Source organism: Salvelinus alpinus, chromosome 30, assembly GCF_045679555.1.
Source record: "Salvelinus alpinus chromosome 30, SLU_Salpinus.1, whole genome shotgun sequence".
Classification (NCBI taxonomy): domain Eukaryota; kingdom Metazoa; phylum Chordata; class Actinopteri; order Salmoniformes; family Salmonidae; genus Salvelinus; species Salvelinus alpinus.
In genome coordinates this window covers 1,155,892-1,177,532 of record NC_092115.1, presented here as the reverse complement: position 1 = coordinate 1,177,532, position 21,641 = coordinate 1,155,892, and the positions used below count along the sequence as shown (strand labels likewise).

The following is a 21,641-nucleotide window of genomic DNA, read 5'->3' as shown; positions in this document are numbered from 1 at the left end:
AAACTAAAGTAAAAAAATAAATAATAAAAAGTAACACAATAACTTAACAATAACGAGGTTATATAACAAGAGGTACTGGTACAGAGTCAATGTGGAGGTTATATACAGGGGGTACCGGTACAGAGTCAATGTGGAGGCTATATACAGGGGGTACCGGTACAGAGTCAATGTGGAGGCTATATACAGGGGGTACAGGTACAGAGTCAATGTGGAGGCTATATACAGGGGGTACCGGTACATAGTCAATGTGGAGGCTATATACAGGGGATTCCGGTACAGAGTCAATGTGGAGGCTATATACAGGGGGGTACCGGTACAGAGTCAATGTGGAGGCTATATACAGGGGGTACCGGTACAGAGTCAATGTGGAGGCTATATACAGGGGGTACCGGTACAGAGTCAATGTGGAGGCTATATACAGGGGGTACCGGTACAGAGTCAATGTGGAGGCTATATACAGGAGGTACCGGTAGAGAGTCAATGTGTACGGCTGGCCCTAGGATGTACAGAGAGCTAATATTAATAATATGCATCTCAATCTCTCCTGGGTCAAAGTGGAGGAGAGATTGACTTCATCACTACTTGTATTTGTAAGAAGTATTGACAAGCTGAAGGTACCGAGCTGTCTGTCTAAACTACTGGCACACAGCTCAGACACCCATCCATACCCCACAAGACATGCTACAAGAGGTCTCTTCACAGTCCCCAAGTCCAGAACAGACTATGGGAGGTGCACAGTACTACATAGAGCCATGACTACATGGAACTCTATTCCACATCAGGTAACTGGTGCAGCAGTAAAACTAGATTTAAAAAACAGATAAAAATACACCTTATGGAAGAGCGGGGACTGTGAAGAGACACAAACATGGGCACAGACACATACTGTACATACACACACATGATAACATACTCACTATCCACATACACACACATGATAACATACTCACTATCCACACACACACACACATGGATTTAGTACTGTAGATATGTGGTAGTGGTGGAGTAGGGACCTGAGGGCACAGTGTGTTGTGAAATCTGTGAATGTAATGTTTTTTAAATTGTATAAACTGCCTTAATTTTGACCCCAGGAAGAGTAGCTGCTGCCTTGGCAGGAACTAATGGGGATCCATAATAAACCCCAGGAAGAGTAGCTGCTGCCTTGGCAGGAACTAATGGGGATCCATAATAAACCCCAGGAAGAGTAGCTGCTGCCTTGACATGAACTAATGGGGATCCATAATAAACCCCAGGAAGAGTAGCTGCTGCCTTGGCAGGAACCAATGGGGATCCATAATAAACCCCAGGAAGAGTAGCTGCTGCCTTGGCAGGAACTAATGGGGATCTATAATGAACCCCAGGAAGAGTAGCTGCTGCCTTGGCAGGAACTAATGGGGATCCATAATAAACCCCAGGAAGAGTAGCTGCTGCCTTGGCAGGAACTAATGGGGATCCATAATAAACCCCAGGAAGAGTAGCTGCTGCCTAGGCAGGAACTAATGAGGATCCATAATAAACCCCAGGAAGAGTAGCAGCTGCCTTGGCAGGAACTAATGGGGATCCATAATAAACCCCAGGAAGAGTAGCTGCTGCCTAGGCAGGAACTAATGGGGATCTATAATAAACCCCAGGAAGAGTAGCTGCTGCCTTGGCAGGAACTAATGGGGATCCATAATAAACCCCAGGAAGAGTAGCTGCTGCCTTGGCAGGAACTAATGGGGATCCATAATAAACCCTAGGAAGAGTAGCAGCTGCCTTGGCAGGAACTAATGGGGATCCATAATAAACCCCAGGAAGAGTAGCTGCTGCCTTGGCAGGAACTAATGGGGATCCATAATAAACCCCAGGAAGAGTAGCTGCTGCCTTGGCAGGAACTAATGGGGATCCATAATAAACCCCAGGAAGAGTAGCTGCTGCCTTGGCAGGAACTAATGGGGATCCATAATAAACCCCAGGAGGAGTAGCTGCTGCCTTGGCAGGAACTAATGTGGATCCATAATAAACCCCAGGAAGAGTAGCTGCTGCCTTGGCAGGAACTAATGGGGATCCATAATAAACCCCAGGAGGAGTAGCTGCTGTCTTAACAGGAACTAATGGGGATCCATAATAAACCCCAGGAAGAGTAGCTGCTGCCTTGGCAGGAACTAATGGGGATCCATAATAAACCCCAGGAAGAGTAGCTGCTGCCTTGGCAGGAACTAATGGGGATTCATAATAAACCCCAGGAAAAGTAGCTGCTGCCTTGGCAGGAACTAATGGGGATCCATAATAAACCCCAGGAAGAGTAGCTGCTGCCTTGGCAGGAACTAATGGGGATCCATAATAAACCCCAGGAAGAGTAGCTGCTGCCTTGGCAGGAACTAATGGGGATCCATAATAAACCCCAGGAGGAGTAGCTGCTGCCTTGGCAGGAACTAATGTGGATCCATAATAAACCCCAGGAAGAGTAGCTGCTGCCTTGGCTTGAACTAATGGGGATCCATAATAAACCCCAGGAGGAGTAGCTGCTGCCTTGGCAGGAACTAATGTGGATCCATAATAAACCCCAGGAAGAGTAGCTGCTGCCTTGGCAGGAACTAATGGGGATCCATAATAAACCCCAGGAGGAGTAGCTGCTGCCTTGGCAGGAACTAATGTGGATCCATAATAAACCCCAGGAAGAGTAGCTGCTGCCTTGGCAGGAACTAATGGGGATCCATAATAAACCCCAGGAGGAGTAGCTGCTGTCTTAACAGGAACTAATGGGGATCCATAATAAACCCCAGGAAGAGTAGCTGCTGCCTTGGCAGGAACTAATGGGGATCCATAATAAACCCCAGGAAGAGTAGCTGCTGCCTTGGCAGGAACTAATGGGGATTCATAATAAACCCCAGGAAGAGTAGCTGCTGCCTTGGCAGGAACTAATGGGGATCCATAATAAACCCCAGGAAGAGTAGCTGCTGCCTTGGCAGGAACTAATGGGGATCCATAATAAACCCCAGGAAGAGTAGCTGCTGCCTTGGCAGGAACTAATGGGGATCCATAATAAACCCCAGGAAGAGTAGCTGCTGCCTTGGCAGGAACTAATGGGGATCCATAATAAACCCCAGGAAGAGTAGCTGCTGCCTTGGCAGGAACTAATGGGGATCCATAATAAACCCCAGGAAGAGTAGCTGCTGCCTTGGCAGGAACTAATGGGGATCCATAATAAACCCCAGGAAGAGTAGCTGCTGCCTTGGCAGGAACTAATGGGGATCCGTAATAAACCCCAGGAAGAGTAGCTGCTGCCTTGGCAGGAACTAATGGGGATCCGTAATAAACCCCAGGAAGAGTAGCTGCTGCCTTGGCAGGAACTAATGGGGATCCGTAATAAACCCTAGGAAGAGTAGCTACTGCCTTGGCAGGAACTAATGGGGATCCGTAATAAATATAAAATACAGAACACAGTTGATATACCATCCTACCACGTGTGGACATGAAATGGGAGCTGTCTAATTCATCTAAACCCCTGAAAACACATGTTGAATTGTTTTATCAAATAATCTCCAACAGGAAGGAGGAATGTGTTTAGGCATCCAGTCCACTCTCTCTAGCCTGAAGAGGATTTATACTTGTTACAAAGGAGGACTGTCCCTTAGCCAGTCTGCATACAACGAATGTGTGTGTCTGTGCATGTACTGTATGTATGACTGTGTGTGTGTGTGCATGCGTCCGTCCGTCCGTCCGTCCGTCCGTGTGTGTGTGTGTGTGTGTGTGTGTGTGTGTGTGTGTGTGTGTGTGTGTGTGTGTGTGTGTGTGTGTGTGTGTGTGTGTGTGTGTGTGTGTGTGTGTGTGTGTGTGTGTGTGTGTGTGTGTGTGTGTGTGTGTGTGTGTGTGTGTGTGTGTGTGTGTGTGTGTGTGTGTGTGTCAAGCATCTGACTGTGAGTCATTGTATCACAGGACCCAAGCCCTAATAACAGTGTTTTTCATTAGTTTTTTTGTAAAGTCATAGTTCTTTGATTCGAAGCTACAGACTGCCTGCCTCTCTCCTCCTGACTCCCTCTCCTCTCTCCTCCTGACTCCCTCTCCTCTCTCCTCCTGACTCCCTCTCTCCTCTCCTCCAGACTCCCTCTCCTCTCTCCTCCTGACTCCCTCTCCTCTCTCCTCCGAACCCTCTCTCCTCTCCTCCTGACTCCCTCTCCTCTCTCCTCCTGACTCCCTCTCCTCTCTCCTCCTGACTTCCTCTCCTCTCTCCTCCTGACTCCATCTTCTCTCTCCTCCTCACTCCCTCTCCTCTCTCCTCCTGACTCCCTCTCCTCTCTCCTCCTGACTCCCTCTTCTCTCTCCTCCTGACTCCCTCTTCTCTCTCCTCCTGACTCCCTCTCCTCTCTCCTCCTGAATCCCTCTCCTCTCTCCTCCTGACTCCCTCTCTCCTCTCCTCCAGACTCCCTCTCCTCTCTCCTCCTGACTCCCTCTCCTCTCTCCTCCGAACCCTCTCTCCTCTCCTCCTGACTCCCTCTCCTCTCTCCTCCTGACTCCCTCTCCTCTCTCCTCCTGACTCCCTCTCCTCTCTCCTCCTGACTTCCTCTCCTCTCTCCTCCTGACTCCATCTTCTCTCTCCTCCTGACTCCCTCTCCTCTCTCCTCCTAACCCTCTCTCCTCTCCTCCTGACTCCCTCTCTCCTCTCCTCCTGACTCCCTCTCCTCTCTCCTCCTGACTCCCTCTCCTCTCTCCTCCTGACTCCCTCTCCTCTCTCCTCCTGAATCCCTCTCCTCTCTCCTCCTGACTCCCTCTCTCCTCTCCTCCAGACTCCCTCTCCTCTCTCCTCCTGACTCCCTCTCCTCTCTCCTCCGAACCCTCTCTCCTCTCCTCCTGACTCCCTCTCCTCTCTCCTCCTGACTCCCTCTCCTCTCTCCTCCTGACTCCCTCTCCTCTCTCCTCCTGACTTCCTCTCCTCTCTCCTCCTGACTCCATCTTCTCTCTCCTCCTGACTCCCTCTCCTCTCTCCTCCTAACCCTCTCTCCTCTCCTCCTGACTCCCTCTCTCCTCTCCTCCTGACTCCCTCTCCTCTCTCCTCCTGACTCCCTCTCCTCTCTCCTCCTGACTCCCTCTCCTCTCTCCTCCTGACTTCCTCTCCTCTCTCCTCCTGACTCCATCTTCTCTCTCCTCCTGACTCCCTCTCCTCTCTCCTCCTAACCCTCTCTCCTCTCCTCCTGACTCCCTCTCCTCTCTCCTCCTGACTCCCTCTCCTCTCTCCTCCTGACTCCCTCTCCTCTCTCCTCCTGACTCCATCTTCTCTCTCCTCCTCACTCCCTCTCCTCTCTCCTCCTGACTCCCTCTCCTCTCTCCTCCTGACTCCCTCTTCTCTATCCTCCTGACTCCCTCTCCTCTCTCCTCCTGACTCCCTCTCTCCTCTCCTCCAGACTCCCTCTCCTCTCTCCTCCTGACTCCCTCTCCTCTCTCCTCCTAACCCTCTCTCCTCTCCTCCTGACTCCCTCTCCTCTCTCCTCCTGACTCCCTCTCCTCTCTCCTCCTGACTCCCTCTCCTCTCTCCTCCTGACTTCCTCTCCTCTCTCCTCCTGACTCCATCTTCTCTCTCCTCCTCACTCCCTCTCCTCTCTCCTCCTGACTCCCTCTCCTCTCTCCTCCTGACTCCCTCTTCTCTCTCCTCCTGACTCCCTCTCCTCTCTCCTCCTGACTCCCTCTCTCCTCTCCTCCAGACTCCCTCTCCTCTCTCCTCCTGACTCCCTCTCCTCTCTCCTCCGAACCCTCTCTCCTCTCCTCCTGACTCCCTCTCCTCTCTCCTCCTGACTCCCTCTCCTCTCTCCTCCTTACTCCCTCTCCTCTCTCCTCCTGACTCCCTCTCCTCTCTCCTCCTGACTTCCTCTCCTCTCTCCTCCTGACTCCATCGTCTCTCTCCTCCTGACTCCCTCTCCTCTCTCCTCCTAACCCTCTCTCCTCTCCTCCTGACTCCCTCTCCTCTCTCCTCCTGACTCCCTCTCCTCTCTCCTCCTGACTTCCTCTCCTCTCTCCTCCTGACTCCATCTTCTCTCTCCTCCTGACTCCCTCTCCTCTCTCCTCCTAACCCTCTCTCCTCTCCTCCTGACTCCCTCTCCTCTCTCCTCCTGACTCCCTCTCCTCTCTCCTCCTTACTCCCTCTCCTCTCTCCTCCTGACTTCCTCTCCTCTCTCCTCCTGACTCCATCTTCTCTCTCCTCCTCACTCCCTCTCCTCTCTCCTCCTGACTCCCTCTCCTCTCTCCTCCTGACTCCCTCTTCTCTCTCCTCCTGACTCCCTCTTCTCTCTCCTCCTGACTCCCTCTCCTCTCTCCTCCTAACCCTCTCTCCTCTCATCCTGACTCCCTCTCCACTATCCTCCTGACTCCCTCTCCTCTCTCCTCCTGACTCCCTCTCCTCTCTCCTCCTAACCCTCTCTTCTCCTGACCCTCTCTCCTCTCTCCTGCTAACCCTCTCTCCTTTCTTCTCCTATACCTTTCTCCTCCTAAGCCTCTCTATGCTATCCTCTCTCCTCCTAACCCTCTCTCCTCTCTCCTCCTAAACCTCTCTCCTCTCTCCTCCTAACCCTCTCTATGCTCTCCTCTCTCCTCCTAACCCTCTCTCCCGTCTCCTCCAAACCCTCTCCATCTAACCCTCCCTCTCCTCAGTTTAGAGGTCTGTTGGGTTGGAGAATATGCGTTGTGTCACAGAGGTAGTCATTTATTTAGTAACAGAATCAAACTCAGTGTAGAATAGTGTAGAGGCAGACAGACAGACGGAAGGAAGGACATTGCTGCAGGCTGATTTGTATTGTTTTTGGCGAGAATCTGATGATTGATTCTCTAAAAGCTCTTCATAGTTAGTTAAATAACTCCCAGTAGCTCCATTTACCCAGACTGACCTCCCTGTGGGGATGCTGGAGAGGTCATTGTTGCTTCCATACAGACTGACCTCCCTGTGGGGATGCTGGAGAGGTCATTGTTGCTTCCATACAGACTGACCTCCCTGTGGGGATGCTGGAGAGGTCATTGTTGCTTCCATACAGACTGACCTCCCTGTGGGGATGCTGGAGAGGTCATTGTTGCTTCCATACAGACTGACCTCCCTGTGGGGATGCTGGAGAGGTCATTGTTGCTTCCATACAGACTGACCTCCCTGTGGGGATGCTGGAGAGGTCATTGTTGCCTCAATACAACAATTCAAATCTAATTAAATGTATTTACATCAGCAGATATCACAAAGTGCTTTTAAAGAAACCCAACCTAAAACCCCAAACAGCAAGCAATGCAGATGTACAAGCACAGTGGCGAGGAAAAACTCCCTAGAGAGGAACTAGGCTCTGAGGGGTGACCAGTCCTCTTCTGGCTGTGCGATCTGGAGTTTATAAGAGTACACGGCCTTTAAAACCACCCAGAGTTACATAAGAGAAAAATGACTAGTGTCACAGGACTAAAGGTAACCGGTACCGGTAAAGAATAATGACTAGTGTCACAGGACTAAAGGTAACCGGTACCGGTAAAGAAGAATGACTAGTGTCACAGGACTAAAGGTAACCGGTACCGGTAAAGAAGAATGACTAGTGTCACAGGACTAAAGGTAACCGGTACCGGTAAAAAAGAATGACTAGTGTCACAGGACTAAAGGTAACCGGTACCGGTAAAAAATAATGACTAGTGTCACAGGACTAAAGGTACCCGGTACCGGTAAAGAAGAATGGCTAGTGTCACAGGACTAAAGGTAACCGGTACCGGTAAAAAAGAATGACTAGTGTCACAGGACTAAAGGTAACCGGTACCGGTAAAAAAGAATGACTAGTGTCACAGGACTAAAGGTAACCGGTACCGGTAAAAAAGAATGACTAGTGTCACAGGACTAAAGGTAACCGGTACCGGTAAAAAAGAATGACTAGTGTCACAGGACTAAAGGTAACCGGTACCGGTAAAAAAGAATGACTAGTGTCACAGGACTAAAGGTAACCGGTACCGGTAAAGAAGAATGACTAGTGTCACAGGACTAAAGGTAACCGGTACCGGTAAAAAAGAATGACTAGTGTCACAGGACTAAAGGTAACCGGTACCGGTAAAGAAGAATGACTAGTGTCACAGGACTAAAGGTAACCGGTACCGGTAAAAAAGAATGACTAGTGTCACAGGACTAAAGGTAACCGGTACCGGTAAAAAAGAATGACTAGTGTCACAGGACTAAAGGTAACCGGTACCGGTAAAGAAGAATGACTAGTGTCACAGGACTAAAGGTAACCGGTACCGGTAAAGAAGAATGACTAGTGTCACAGGACTAAAGGTAACCGGTACCGGTAAAGAAGAATGTATGGAAGTATGAAGGTAGTTTTGAGCCTAACATTACATATGTGTAAAATATAGATTTATTTATTTCCTGAGCTTTCTTATATCTTCTAGATTTAGGACAGACACTTCAAAATCTTGTTTCTTATGGTTTGTTTTTTGACTGTCACTTTTGCCACGTATAAATGTGTTATTCAATGTGTTCCTCTGGGCTTTAGTAGTAAAGGACAAATTCAATATTTTATCAAATCATTTATTTTAAAAAAAAGGTTCTAAAATTCAAAATCAAATTGCTCAATGATCCATAGTATAACCATCTTCAAATAATTCCGGGGGGGGGGGGGGGGGGGTGTAGCCCCATCTGATGAATGTGTCGAGAGATACAGAATAATTAAATGAGTGTCTCCATTGATCCCAGGTCCTGGCTGTTCTGTGCAGACTCGGGACAACTGAGCTTTTAAATAATACGCAGATTCAAATTGCTTTCCAATTTTCATGAAACCTTTGTAATTCCATAAATTATACCCGGTATAGAAGATGTTTATTTCTGTGTGTCTGGGGGCCCATTAGATCTGCAGTGTTAGGTGTATAGCACTGAAGGAGTTAGGTCCATCCAGGAGCCAGGGAGACAGGCCAGAGAGACAGGACCCAGGAGACAGGACCAGGGAGACAGGTCCAGGGAGACAGGACCAGGGAGACAGGCCAGAGAGACAGGACCAGAGAGACAGGACCAGGGAGACAGGTCCATCCAGGGGCCAGAGAGACAGGACCAGGGAGACAGGTCATAACAGGGACCAGAGAGACAGGCCAGAAAACCAATAGAAAGTCAATATAATGCCAGTAGATAACCAATAGAAAGTCAATATAATGCCAGTAGATAATCAATAGAAAGTCAATATAATGCCAGTAGATAGCCAATAGAAAGTCAATATAATGCCAGTAGATAGCCAATAGAAAGTCAATATAATGCCAGTAGATAACCAATAGAAAGTCAATATAATGCCAGTAGATAACCAATAGAAAGTCAATATAATGCCAGTAGATAATCAATAGAAAGTCAATATAATGCCAGTAGATAGCCAATAGAAAGTCAATATAATGCCAGTAGATAGCCAATAGAAAGTCAATATAATGCCAGTAGATAACCAATAGAAAGTCAATATAATGCCAGTAGATAACCAATAGAAAGTCAATATAATGCCAGTAGATAACCAATAGAAAGTCAATATAATGCCAGTAGATAACCAATAGAAAGTCAATATAATGCCAGTAGATAGCCAATAGAAAGTCAATATAATGCCAGTAGATAGCCAATAGAAAGTCAATATAATGCCAGTAGATAGCCAATAGAAAGTCAATATAATGCCAGTAGATAGCCAATAGAAAGTCAATATAATGCCAGTAGATAACCAATAGACAGTCAATATAATGCCAGTAGATAGCCAATAGAAAGTCAATATAATGCCAGTAGATAACCAATAGAAAGTCAATATAATGCCAGTAGATAGCCAATAGAAAGTCAATATAATGCCAGTAGATAACCAATAGAAAGTCAATATAATGCCAGTAGATAACCAATAGAAAGTCAATATAATGCCAGTAGATAACCAATAGAAAGTCAATATAATGCCAGTAGATAACCAATAGAAAGTCAATATAATGCCAGTAGATAACCAATAGAAAGTCAATATAATGCCAGTAGATAGCCAATAGAAAGTCAATATAATGCCAGTAGATAACCAATAGAAAGTCAATATAATGCCAGTAGATAACCAATAGAAAGTCAATATAATGCCAGTAGATAGCCAATAGAAAGTCAATATAATGCCAGTAGATAGCCAATAGAAAGTCAATATAATGCCAGTAGACAGCCAATAGAAAGTCAATATAATGCCAGTAGATAGCCAATAGAAAGTCAATATAATGCCAGTAGATAGCCAATAGAAAGTCAATATAATGCCAGTAGATAGCCAATAGAAAGTCAATATAATGCCAGTAGATAGCCAATAGAAAGTCAATATAATGCCAGTAGATAGCCAATAGAAAGTCAATATAATGCCAGTAGATAGCCAATAGAAAGTCAATATAATGCCAGTAGATAGCCAATAGAAAGTCAATATAATGCCAGTAGATAGCCAATAGAAAGTCAATATAATGCCAGTAGATAACCAATAGAAAGTCAATATAATGCCAGTAGATAGCCAATAGAAAGTCAATATAATGCCAGTAGATAGCCAATAGAAAGTCAATATAATGCCAGTAGATAGCCAATAGAAAGTCAATATAATGCCAGTAGATAACCAATAGAAAGTCAATATAATGCCAGTAGATAGCCAATAGAAAGTCAATATAATGCCAGTAGATAACCAATAGAAAGTCAATATAATGCCAGTAGATAACCAATAGAAAGTCAATATAATGCCAGTAGATAACCAATAGAAAGTCAATATAATGCCAGTAGATAATCAATAGAAAGTCAATATAATGCCAGTAGATAGCCAACAGAAAGTCAATATAATGCCAGTAGATAGCCAATAGAAAGTCAATATAATGCCAGTAGATAATCAATAGAAAGTCAATATAATGCCAGTAGATAATCAATAGAAAGTCAATATAATGCCAGTAGATAACCAATAGAAAGTCAATATAATGCCAGTAGATAACCAATAGAAAGTCAATATAATGCCAGTAGATAACCAATAGAAAGTCAATATAATGCCAGTAGATAACCAATAGAAAGTCAATATAATGCCAGTAGATAGCCAATAGAAAGTCACTATAATGCCAGTAGATAGCCAATAGAAAGTCAATATAATGCCAGTAGATAACCAATAGAAAGTCAATATAATGCCAGTAGATAGCCAATAGAAAGTCAATATAATTCCAGTAGATAGCCAATAGAAAGTCAATATAATGCCAGTAGATAACCAATAGAAAGTCAATATAATGCCAGTAGATAGCCAATAGAAAGTCAATATAATGCCAGTAGATAGCCAATAGAAAGTCAATATAATGCCAGTAGATAACCAATAGAAAGTCAATATAATGCCAGTAGATAGCCAATAGAAAGTCAATATAATGCCAGTAGATAGCCAATAGAAAGTCAATATAATGCCAGTAGATAGCCAATAGAAAGTCAATATAATGCCAGTAGATAGCCAATAGAAAGTCAATATAATGCGAAACAAGCTGTATCAACCAGGACCTCTGAAGCTGTATCAACCAGGACCTCTGAAGCTGTATCAACCAGGACCTCTGAAGCTGTATCAACCAGGACCTCTGAAGTTGTATCAACCAGGACCTCTGAAGTTGCTCACTCTTGAAAGCATTTACATTCCAGACATGATCTATACTACTGTTGGCTATTGTCATTCTGTGTGACACAATTTGATCAGTAGCTTGGAACAGCATTCCACCAATCAGGCCTTTATGATAGAGTGGCCAGACGGAAGCCCCTCCTCAGTAAAAGGGACATGACAACCCACTTGGAGTTTGATGTGGCTACCCATTTATACCTGGTTCTAACTTGCGTCCTTTGTCCTGTTCTTGTCCACATTCTGTTTGTGTGCCCATGTTTTAGACAGTTGTAAAAGCATTGTGGTCTGATCTCCGACCAGAGGTAGTCAGATACTCACTGTGGTCTGATCTCCGACCAGAGGTAGTCAGACCCTCACTGTGGTCTGATCTCCGACCAGAGGTAGTCAGACACTCACTGTGGTCTGATCTACGACCAGAGGTAGTCAGACACTCACTGTGGTCTGATCTACGACCAGAGGTAGTCAGACACTCACTGTGGTCTGATCTACAACCAGAGGTAGTCAGACACTCACTGTGGTCTGATCTACAACCAGAGGTAGTCAGACACTCACTGTGGTCTGATCTACAACCAAAGGTAGTCAGACATTCACTGTGGTCTGATCTCCGACCAGAGGTAGTCAGACACTCACACATATTTGAATGAATTAGATTGCTGTATGCAAGCAACAATGACCTCTCCAGCATCCCTACAGGGAGGTCAGTCTGTATGGAAGCAACAATGACCTCTCCAGCATCCCCACAGGGAGGTCAGTCTGTATGGAAGCAACAATGACCTCTCCAGCATCCTACCAGGGAGCTCAGTCTGTATGGAAGCAACAATGACCTCTCCAGCATCCCCACAGGGAGGTCAGTCTGTATGGAAGCAACAATGACCTCTCCAGCATCCCCACGGGGAGGTCAGTCTGTATGGAAGCAACAATGACCTCTCCAGCATCCCCACGGGGAGGTCAGTATGTATGGAAGCAACAATGACCTCTCCAGTATCCCCACAGGGAGCTCAGTCTGTATGGAAGCAACAATGACCTCTCCAGCATCCCCACAGGGAGGTCAGTCTGTATGGAAGCAACAATGACCTCTCCAGCATCCCAACAGGGAGGTCAGTCTGTATGGAAGCAACAATGACCTCTCCAGCATCCCCACAGGGAGGTCAGTCTGTATGGAAGCAACAATGACCTCTCCAGCATCCCCACAGGGAGGTCAGTCTGTATGGAAGCAACAATGACCTCTCCAGCATCCCCACAGGGAGCTCAGTCTGTATGGAAGCAACAATGACCTCTCCAGCATCCCCACAGGGAGGTCAGTCTGTATGGAAGCAACAATGACCTCTCCAGCATCCCTACAGGGAGGTCAGTCTGTATGGAAGCAACAATGACCTCTCCAGCATCCCCACAGGGAGGTCAGTCTGGGTAAATGGAGCTACTGGGAGTTATTTAACTAACTATGAAGAGCTTTTAGAGAATCAATCATCAGATTCACGCCAAAAACAATACAAATCAGCCTGCAGCAATGTCCTTCCGTCCGTCTGTCTGTCTGCCTCTACACTATTCTACACTGAGTTTGATTCTGTTACTAAATAAATGACTACCTCTGTGACACTCATATTACTGAATACAACACATATTCTCCAACCCAACAGACCTCTACACTGAGGAGAGGGAGGGTTAGATGGAGAGGGTTTGGAGGAGACGGGAGAGAGGGTTAGGAGGAGAGAGGAGAGCATAGAGAGGGTTAGGAGGAGAGAGGAGAGCATAGAGAGGCTTAGGAGGAGAAAGGTATAGGAGGAGAAAAGAGAGAGGGTTAGGAGGAGAGAGGAGAGAGGGTCAGGAGGAGAGAGGAGAGAGGAGAGGGAGGAGAGAGGAGAGAGGGTTAGGAGGAGAGATGTTTAGGAGTAGAGAGGGTTAGGAGGAGAGAGGACAGAGGGTTAGAAGGAGAGAGGAGAGAGGGTTAGGAGGAGAGAGGAGAGAGGGTTAGGAGGAGAGAGGAGAGATGTTTAGGAGTAGAGAGGGTTAGGAGGAGAGTGGACAGAGGGTAAGAAGGAGAGAGGAGAGAGGGTTAGGAGGAGAGAGGAGAGAGGGTTAGGAGGAGAGAGGGTTAGGAGGAGAGAGGACAGAGGGTTAGAAGGAGAGAGGAGAGAGGGTTAGGAGGAGAGAGGAGAGAGGGTTAGGAGGAGAGAGGAGAGAGGGTTAGGAGGAGAGAGGGTTAGGAGGAGAGAGGACAGAGGGTTAGAAGGAGAGAGGAGAGAGGGTTAGGAGGAGAGAGGAGAGAGGGTTAGGAGGAGAGAGGAGAGAGGGTTAGGAGTAGAGAGGGTTAGGAGGAGAGAGGACAGAGGGTTAGAAGGAGAGAGGAGAGAGGGTTAGGAGGAGAGAGGAGAGAGGGTTAGGAGGAGAGAGGAGAGAGGGTTAGGAGGAGAGAGGAGAGAGGGTTAGGAGGAGAGAGGAGAGAGGGTTAGGAGGAGAGAGGAGAGAGGGTTAGGAGGAGAGAGGGTTAGGAAGAGAGAGGACAGAGGGTTAGAAGGAGAGAGGAGAGAGGGTTAGGAGGAGAGAGGAGAGAGGGTTAGGAGGAAAGAGGAGAGAGGAGAGAGGGTTAGGTGGAGGATGGACAGAGGATTAAAAGGAGAGATTGTAACACAGGTCAATGAATACATTAGTATGAGAAATGTGAGAGAAACGACCCACTAGATTATCAGCCATTCAAAAGTACACAAATCCTTAAGGACGTGCCTGTGATTGACAGTTCAATCTCGAGCCTTCTAGAGGAAGCGCCATGTTTATGACAAACTTTCTCCTGGTTGTAAAAACTGCTCTAAAGCTATAAATAACGAGTAAAACCTATTTTCAGAGAAATGCTGACAATTGATGGTCCATTCATCACATCGTCTTGAGAAGCAGTTGAATGTGTTTGTGGACCATTTAGTTGGTGAGTTTTATTTTTCATCAATGAAGCTACTGTATTACCGCCGTGTTAGCAGGCCAATGCTAACGTTTCTATTTGTTAGTGAATATAAATTGTGCCATTTATGCTAATTGCTAAGCAAACTTTTGTAGAAGTAAATATACTTTTTCCATGTGAACAATATTGTTATAAATATACATATATTGAATCTCCCATTCCTCTCAAAAACAAATTAAAAGCTGTTGCCCAGCAAATCACTGCCTTTCTTCAGCCACATGTCCAAGACCTTATCAAGTAAACCCTTCCAGAAACCACAAATCACAACAGGCCAACACACCCAACTCCCTTCCAGAAACCACAAATCACAACAGGCCAACACACCCAACTCCCTTCCAGAAACCACAAATCACAACAGGCTAACACACCCAACTCCCTTCTAGAAACCACAAATCACAACAGGCCAACACACCCAACTCCCTTCCAGAAACCACAAATCACAACAGGCCAACACACCCAACTCCCTTCCAGAAACCACAAATCACAACAGGCCAACACACCCAACTCCCTTCTAGAAACCACAAATCACAACAGGCCAACACACCCAACTCCCTTCTAGAAACCACAAATCACAACAGGCCAACACACCCAACTCCCTTCAAGAAACCACAAATCACAACAGGCCAACACACCCAACTCCCTTCCAGAAACCACAAATCACAACAGGCCAACACACCCAACTCCCTTCCAGAAACCACAAATCACAACAGGCCAACACACCCAACTCCCTTCCAGAAACCACAAATCACAACAGGCCAACACACCCAACTCCCTTCCAGAAACCACAAATCACAACAGGCCAACACACCCAACTCCCTTCCAGAAACCACAAATCACAACAGGCCAACACACCCAACTCCCTTCCAGAAACCACAAATCACAACAGGCCAACACACCCAACTCCCTTCCAGAAACCACAAATCACAACAGGCCAACACACCCAACTCCCTTCCAGAAACCACAAATCACAACAGGCCAACACACCCAACTCCCTTCTAGAAACCACAAATCACAACAGGCCAACACACCCAACTCCCTTCTAGAAACCACAAATCACAACAGGCCAACACACCCAACTCCCTTCTAGAAACCACAAATCACAACAGGCCAACACACCCAACTCCCTTCTAGAAACCACAAATCACAACAGGCCAACACACCCAACTCCCTTCTAGAAACCACAAATCACAACAGGCCAACACACCCAACTCCCTTCTAGAAACCACAAATCACAACAGGCCAACACACCCAACTCCCTTCTAGAAACCACAAATCACAACAGGCCAACACACCCAACTCCCTTCTAGAAACCACAAATCACAACAGGCCAACACACCCAACTCCCTTCTAGAAACCACAAATCACAACAGGCCAACACACCCAACTCCCTTCTAGAAACCACAAATCACAACAGGCCAACACACCCAACTCCCTTCTAGAAACCACAAATCACAACAGGCCAACACACCCAACTCCCTTCTAGAAACCACAAATCACAACAGGCCAACACACCCAACTCCCTTCGCAGAACGACCATCCTACTCTGGGTGCTTTGACCAGAGCTGAAACCCAAAGAGTCACTGCCTACGCCCCCCCCGCCAACATCCCCTTCCTTTCAGTTAATACAGCACCTTCTGGTGTTACCCCTGTCGCTAGGCCCATGGACAGGAAGAGCCATGACACCGGCTCATCCTACACACTGCTCAATGAGAAACTGTGGAAGGAGGTTAAAAGTCCACAATACAACTTGAAGCCGTGGACAGAAGGTCCACTGTATCTGGCTGACGGTGAGGCTAAACGACCACTTGGATGGAGTGAGGTGGAGCTGGCTGACGGTGAGGCTAAACGACCACTTGGATGGAGTGAGGTGGAGCTGGCTGATGGTAAGGCTAAACGACCACTTGGATGGAGTGAGGTGGAGCTGGCTGATGGTGAGGCTAAACGACCACTTGGATGGAGTGAGGTGGAGCTGGCTGACGGTGAGGCTAAACGACCACTTGGATGGAGTGAGGTGGAGCTGGCTGATGGTGAGGCTAAACGACCACTTGGATGGAGTGAGGTGGAGCTGGCTGATGGTGAGGCTAAACGACCACTCGGATGGAGTGAGGTGGAGCTGGCTGATGGTGAGGCTAAACAACCACTTGGATGGAGTGAGGTGGAGCTGGCTGACGGTGAGGCTAAACGACCACTTGGATGGAGTGAGGTGGAGCTGGCTGATGGTGAGGCTAAACGACCACTTGGATGGAGTGAGGTGGAGCTGGCTGATGGTGAGGCTAAACGACCACTTGGATGGAGTGAGGTGGAGCTGGCTGATGGTGAGGCTAAACGACCACTCGGATGGAGTGAGGTGGAGCTGGCTGATGGTGAGGCTAAACGACCACTTGGATGGAGTGAGGTGGAGCTGGCTGATGGTGAGGCTAAACGACCACTTGGATGGAGTGAGGTGGAGCTGGCTGATGGTGAGGCTAAACGACCACTCGGATGGAGTGAGGTGGAGCTGGCTGATGGTGAGGCTAAACGACCACTTGGATGGAGTGAGGTGGAGCTGGCTGATGGTGAGGCTAAACGACCACTTGGATGGAGTGAGGTGGAGCTGGCTGATGGTGAGGCTAAACGACCACTTGGATGGAGTGAGGTGGAGCTGGCTGATGGTGAGGCTAAACGACCACTTGGATGGAGTGAGGTGGAGCTGGCTGATGGTGAGGCTAAACGACCACTTGGATGGAGTGAGGTGGAGCTGGCTGATGGTGAGGCTAAACGACCACTTGGATGGAGTGAGGTGGAGCTGGCTGATGGTGAGGCTAAACGACCACTTGGATGGAGTGAGGTGGAGCTGGCTGATGGTGAGGCTAAACGACCACTTGGATGGAGTGAGGTGGAGCTGGCTGACGGTGAGGCTAAACGACCACTTGGATGGAGTGAGGTGGAGCTGGCTGATGGTGAGGCTAAACGACCACTTGGATGGAGTGAGGTGGAGCTGGCTGACGGTGAGGCTAAACGACCACTCGGATGGAGTGAGGTGGAGCTGGCTGATGGTGAGGCTAAACGACCACTTGGATGGAGTGAGGTGGAGCTGGCTGATGGTGAGGCTAAACGACCACTCGGATGGAGTGAGGTGGAGCTGGCTGATGGTGAGGCTAAACGACCACTCGGATGGAGTGAGGTGGAGCTGGCTGATGGTGAGGCTAAACGACCACTCGGATGGAGTGAGGTGGAGCTGGCTGATGGTGAGGCTAAACGACCACTCGGATGGAGTGAGGTGGAGCTGGCTGATGGTGAGGCTAAACGACCACTCGGATGGAGTGAGGTGGAGCTGGCTGATGGTGAGGCTAAACGACCACTTGGATGGAGTGAGGTGGAGCTGGCTGATGGTGAGGCTAAACGACCACTCGGATGGAGTGAGGTGGAGCTGGCTGACGGTGAGGCTAAACGACCACTCGGATGGAGTGAGGTGGAGCTGGCTGATGGTGAGGCTAAACGACCACTTGGATGGAGTGAGGTGGAGCTGGCTGATGGTGAGGCTAAACGACCACTCGGATGGAGTGAGGTGGAGCTGGCTGATGGTGAGGCTAAACGACCACTTGGATGGAGTGAGGTGGAGCTGGCTGATGGTGAGGCTAAACGACCACTCGGATGGAGTGAGGTGGAGCTGGCTGACGGTGAGGCTAAACGACCACTCGGATGGAGTGAGGTGGAGCTGGCTGATGGTGAGGCTAAACGACCACTTGGATGGAGTGAGGTGGAGCTGGCTGACGGTGAGGCTAAACGACCACTCGGATGGAGTGAGGTGGAGCTGGCTGATGGTGAGGCTAAACGACCACTTGGATGGAGTGAGGTGGAGCTGGCTGATGGTGAGGCTAAACAACCACTTGGATGGAGTGAGGTGGAGCTGGCTGATGGTGAGGCTAAACGACCACTTGGATGGAGTGAGGTGGAGCTGGCTGATGGTGAGGCTAAACGACCACTCGGATGGAGTGAGGTGGAGCTGGCTGATGGTGAGGCTAAACGACCACTTGGATGGAGTGAGGTGGAGCTGGCTGATGGTGAGGCTAAACAACCACTTGGATGGAGTGAGGTGGAGCTGGCTGATGGTGAGGCTAAACGACCACTTGGATGGAGTGAGGTGGAGCTGGCTGATGGTGAGGCTAAACGACCACTTGGATGGAGTGAGGTGGAGCTGGCTGATGGTGAGGCTAAACGACCACTTGGATGGAGTGAGGTGGAGCTGGCTGATGGTGAGGCTAAACGACCACTTGGATGGAGTGAGGTGGAGCTGGCTGACGGTGAGGCTAAACGACCACTCGGATGGAGTGAGGTGGAGCTGGCTGATGGTGGGGCTAAACGACCACTTGGATGGAGTGAGGTGGAGCTGGCTGATGGTGAGGCTAAACGACCACTCGGATGGAGTGAGGTGGAGCTGGCTGATGGTGAGGCTAAACGACCACTCGGATGGAGTGAGGTGGAGCTGGCTGATGGTGAGGCTAAACGACCACTCGGATGGAGTGAGGTGGAGCTGGCTGATGGTGAGGCTAAACGACCACTCGGATGGAGTGAGGTGGAGCTGGCTGATGGTGAGGCTAAACGACCACTTGGATGGAGTGAGGTGGAGCTGGCTGATGGTGAGGCTAAACGACCACTCGGATGGAGTGAGGTGGAGCTGGCTGACGGTGAGGCTAAACGACCACTCGGATGGAGTGAGGTGGAGCTGGCTGATGGTGAGGCTAAACGACCACTTGGATGGAGTGAGGTGGAGCTGGCTGATGGTGAGGCTAAACGACCACTCGGATGGAGTGAGGTGGAGCTGGCTGATGGTGAGGCTAAACGACCACTTGGATGGAGTGAGGTGGAGCTGGCTGATGGTGAGGCTAAACGACCACTTGGATGGAGTGAGGTGGAGCTGGCTGATGGTGAGGCTAAACGACCACTCGGATGGAGTGAGGTGGAGCTGGCTGACGGTGAGGCTAAACGACCACTCGGATGGAGTGAGGTGGAGCTGGCTGATGGTGAGGCTAAACGACCACTTGGATGGAGTGAGGTGGAGCTGGCTGATGGTGAGGCTAAACGACCACTCGGATGGAGTGAGGTGGAGCTGGCTGATGGTGAGGCTAAACGACCACTTGGATGGAGTGAGGTGGAGCTGGCTGATGGTGAGGCTAAGCGACCACTCGGATGGAGTGAGGTGGAGCTGGCTGATGGTGAGGCTAAACGACCACTCGGATGGAGTGAGGTGGAGCTGGCTGATGGTGAGGCTAAACGACCACTCGGATGGAGTGAGGTGGAGCTGGCTGATGGTGAGGCTAAACGACCACTCGGATGGAGTGAGGTGGAGCTGGCTGATGGTGAGGCTAAACGACCACTCGGATGGAGTGAGGTGGAGCTGGCTGATGGTGAGGCTAAACGACCACTCGGATGGAGTGAGGTGGAGCTGGCTGATGGTGAGGCTAAACGACCACTCGGATGGAGTGAGGTGGAGCTGGCTGATGGTGAGGCTAAACGACCACTTGGATGGAGTGAGGTGGAGCTGGCTGATGGTGAGGCTAAACGACCACTTGGATGGAGTGAGGTGGAGCTGGCTGATGGTGAGGCTAAACGACCACTCGGATGGAGTGAGGTGGAGCTGGCTGATGGTGAGGCTAAACGACCACTTGGATGGAGTGAGGTGGAGCTGGCTGATGGTGAGGCTAAACAACCACTTGGATGGAGTGAGGTGGAGCTGGCTGATGGTGAGGCTAAACGACCACTTGGATGGAGTGAGGTGGAGCTGGCTGATGGTGAGGCTAAACGACCACTTGGATGGAGTGAGGTGGAGCTGGCTGACGGTGAGGCTAAACGACCACTCGGATGGAGTGAGGTGGAGCTGGCTGATGGTGAGGCTAAACGACCACTTGGATGGAGTGAGGTGGAGCTGGCTGATGGTGAGGCTAAACGACCACTTGGATGGAGTGAGGTGGAGCTGGCTGATGGTGAGGCTAAACAACCACTTGGATGGAGTGAGGTGGAGCTGGCTGATGGTGAGGCTAAACGACCACTTGGATGGAGTGAGGTGGAGCTGGCTGATGGTGAGGCTAAACGACCACTTGGATGGAGTGAGGTGGAGCTGGCTGACGGTGAGGCTAAACGACCACTCGGATGGAGTGAGGTGGAGCTGGCTGATGGTGAGGCTAAACGACCACTTGGATGGAGTGAGGTGGAGCTGGCTGATGGTGAGGCTAAACGACCACTCGGATGGAGTGAGGTGGAGCTGGCTGATGGTGAGGCTAAACGACCACTTGGATGGAGTGAGGTGGAGCTGGCTGATGGTGAGGCTAAACGACCACTCGGATGGAGTGAGGTGGAGCTGGCTGATGGTGAGGCTAAACGACCACTCGGATGGAGTGAGGTGGAGCTGGCTGATGGTGAGGCTAAACGACCACTCGGATGGAGTGAGGTGGAGCTGGCTGATGGTGAGGCTAAACGACCACTTGGATGGAGTGAGGTGGAGCTGGCTGATGGTGAGGCTAAACGACCACTTGGATGGAGTGAGGTGGAGCTGGCTGATGGTGAGGCTAAACGACCACTCGGATGGAGTGAGGTGGAGCTGGCTGATGGTGAGGCTAAACGACCACTTGGATGGAGTGAGGTGGAGCTGGCTGATGGTGAGGCTAAACGACCACTTGGATGGAGTGAGGTGGAGCTGGCTGATGGTGAGGCTAAACGACCACTTGGATGGAGTGAGGTGGAGCTGGCTGATGGTGAGGCTAAACGACCACTTGGATGGAGTGAGGTGGAGCTGGCTGATGGTGAGGCTAAACGACCACTTGGATGGAGTGAGGTGGAGCTGGCTGATGGTGAGGCTAAACGACCACTTGGATGGAGTGAGGTGGAGCTGGCTGACGGTGAGGCTAAACGACCACTCGGATGGAGTGAGGTGGAGCTGGCTGATGGTGAGGCTAAACGACCACTCGGATGGAGTGAGGTGGAGCTGGCTGATGGTGAGGCTAAACGACCACTCGGATGGAGTGAGGTGGAGCTGGCTGATGGTGAGGCTAAACGACCACTCGGATGGAGTGAGGTGGAGCTGGCTGATGGTGAGGCTAAACGACCACTCGGATGGAGTGAGGTGGAGCTGGCTGATGGTG

The 21,641-nt window shown here is 49.3% G+C and overlaps 1 protein-coding gene across 1 annotated transcript in view; it reads right to left on the bottom strand.

Annotated features, from left to right (window-relative positions):
- LOC139559548 (oxygen-regulated protein 1) overlaps positions 1-21,641 on the bottom strand; it is a 123,096-nt gene that overhangs the window by 579 nt on the left and 100,876 nt on the right. The gene's annotated exons all lie outside the window — the stretch shown is intronic.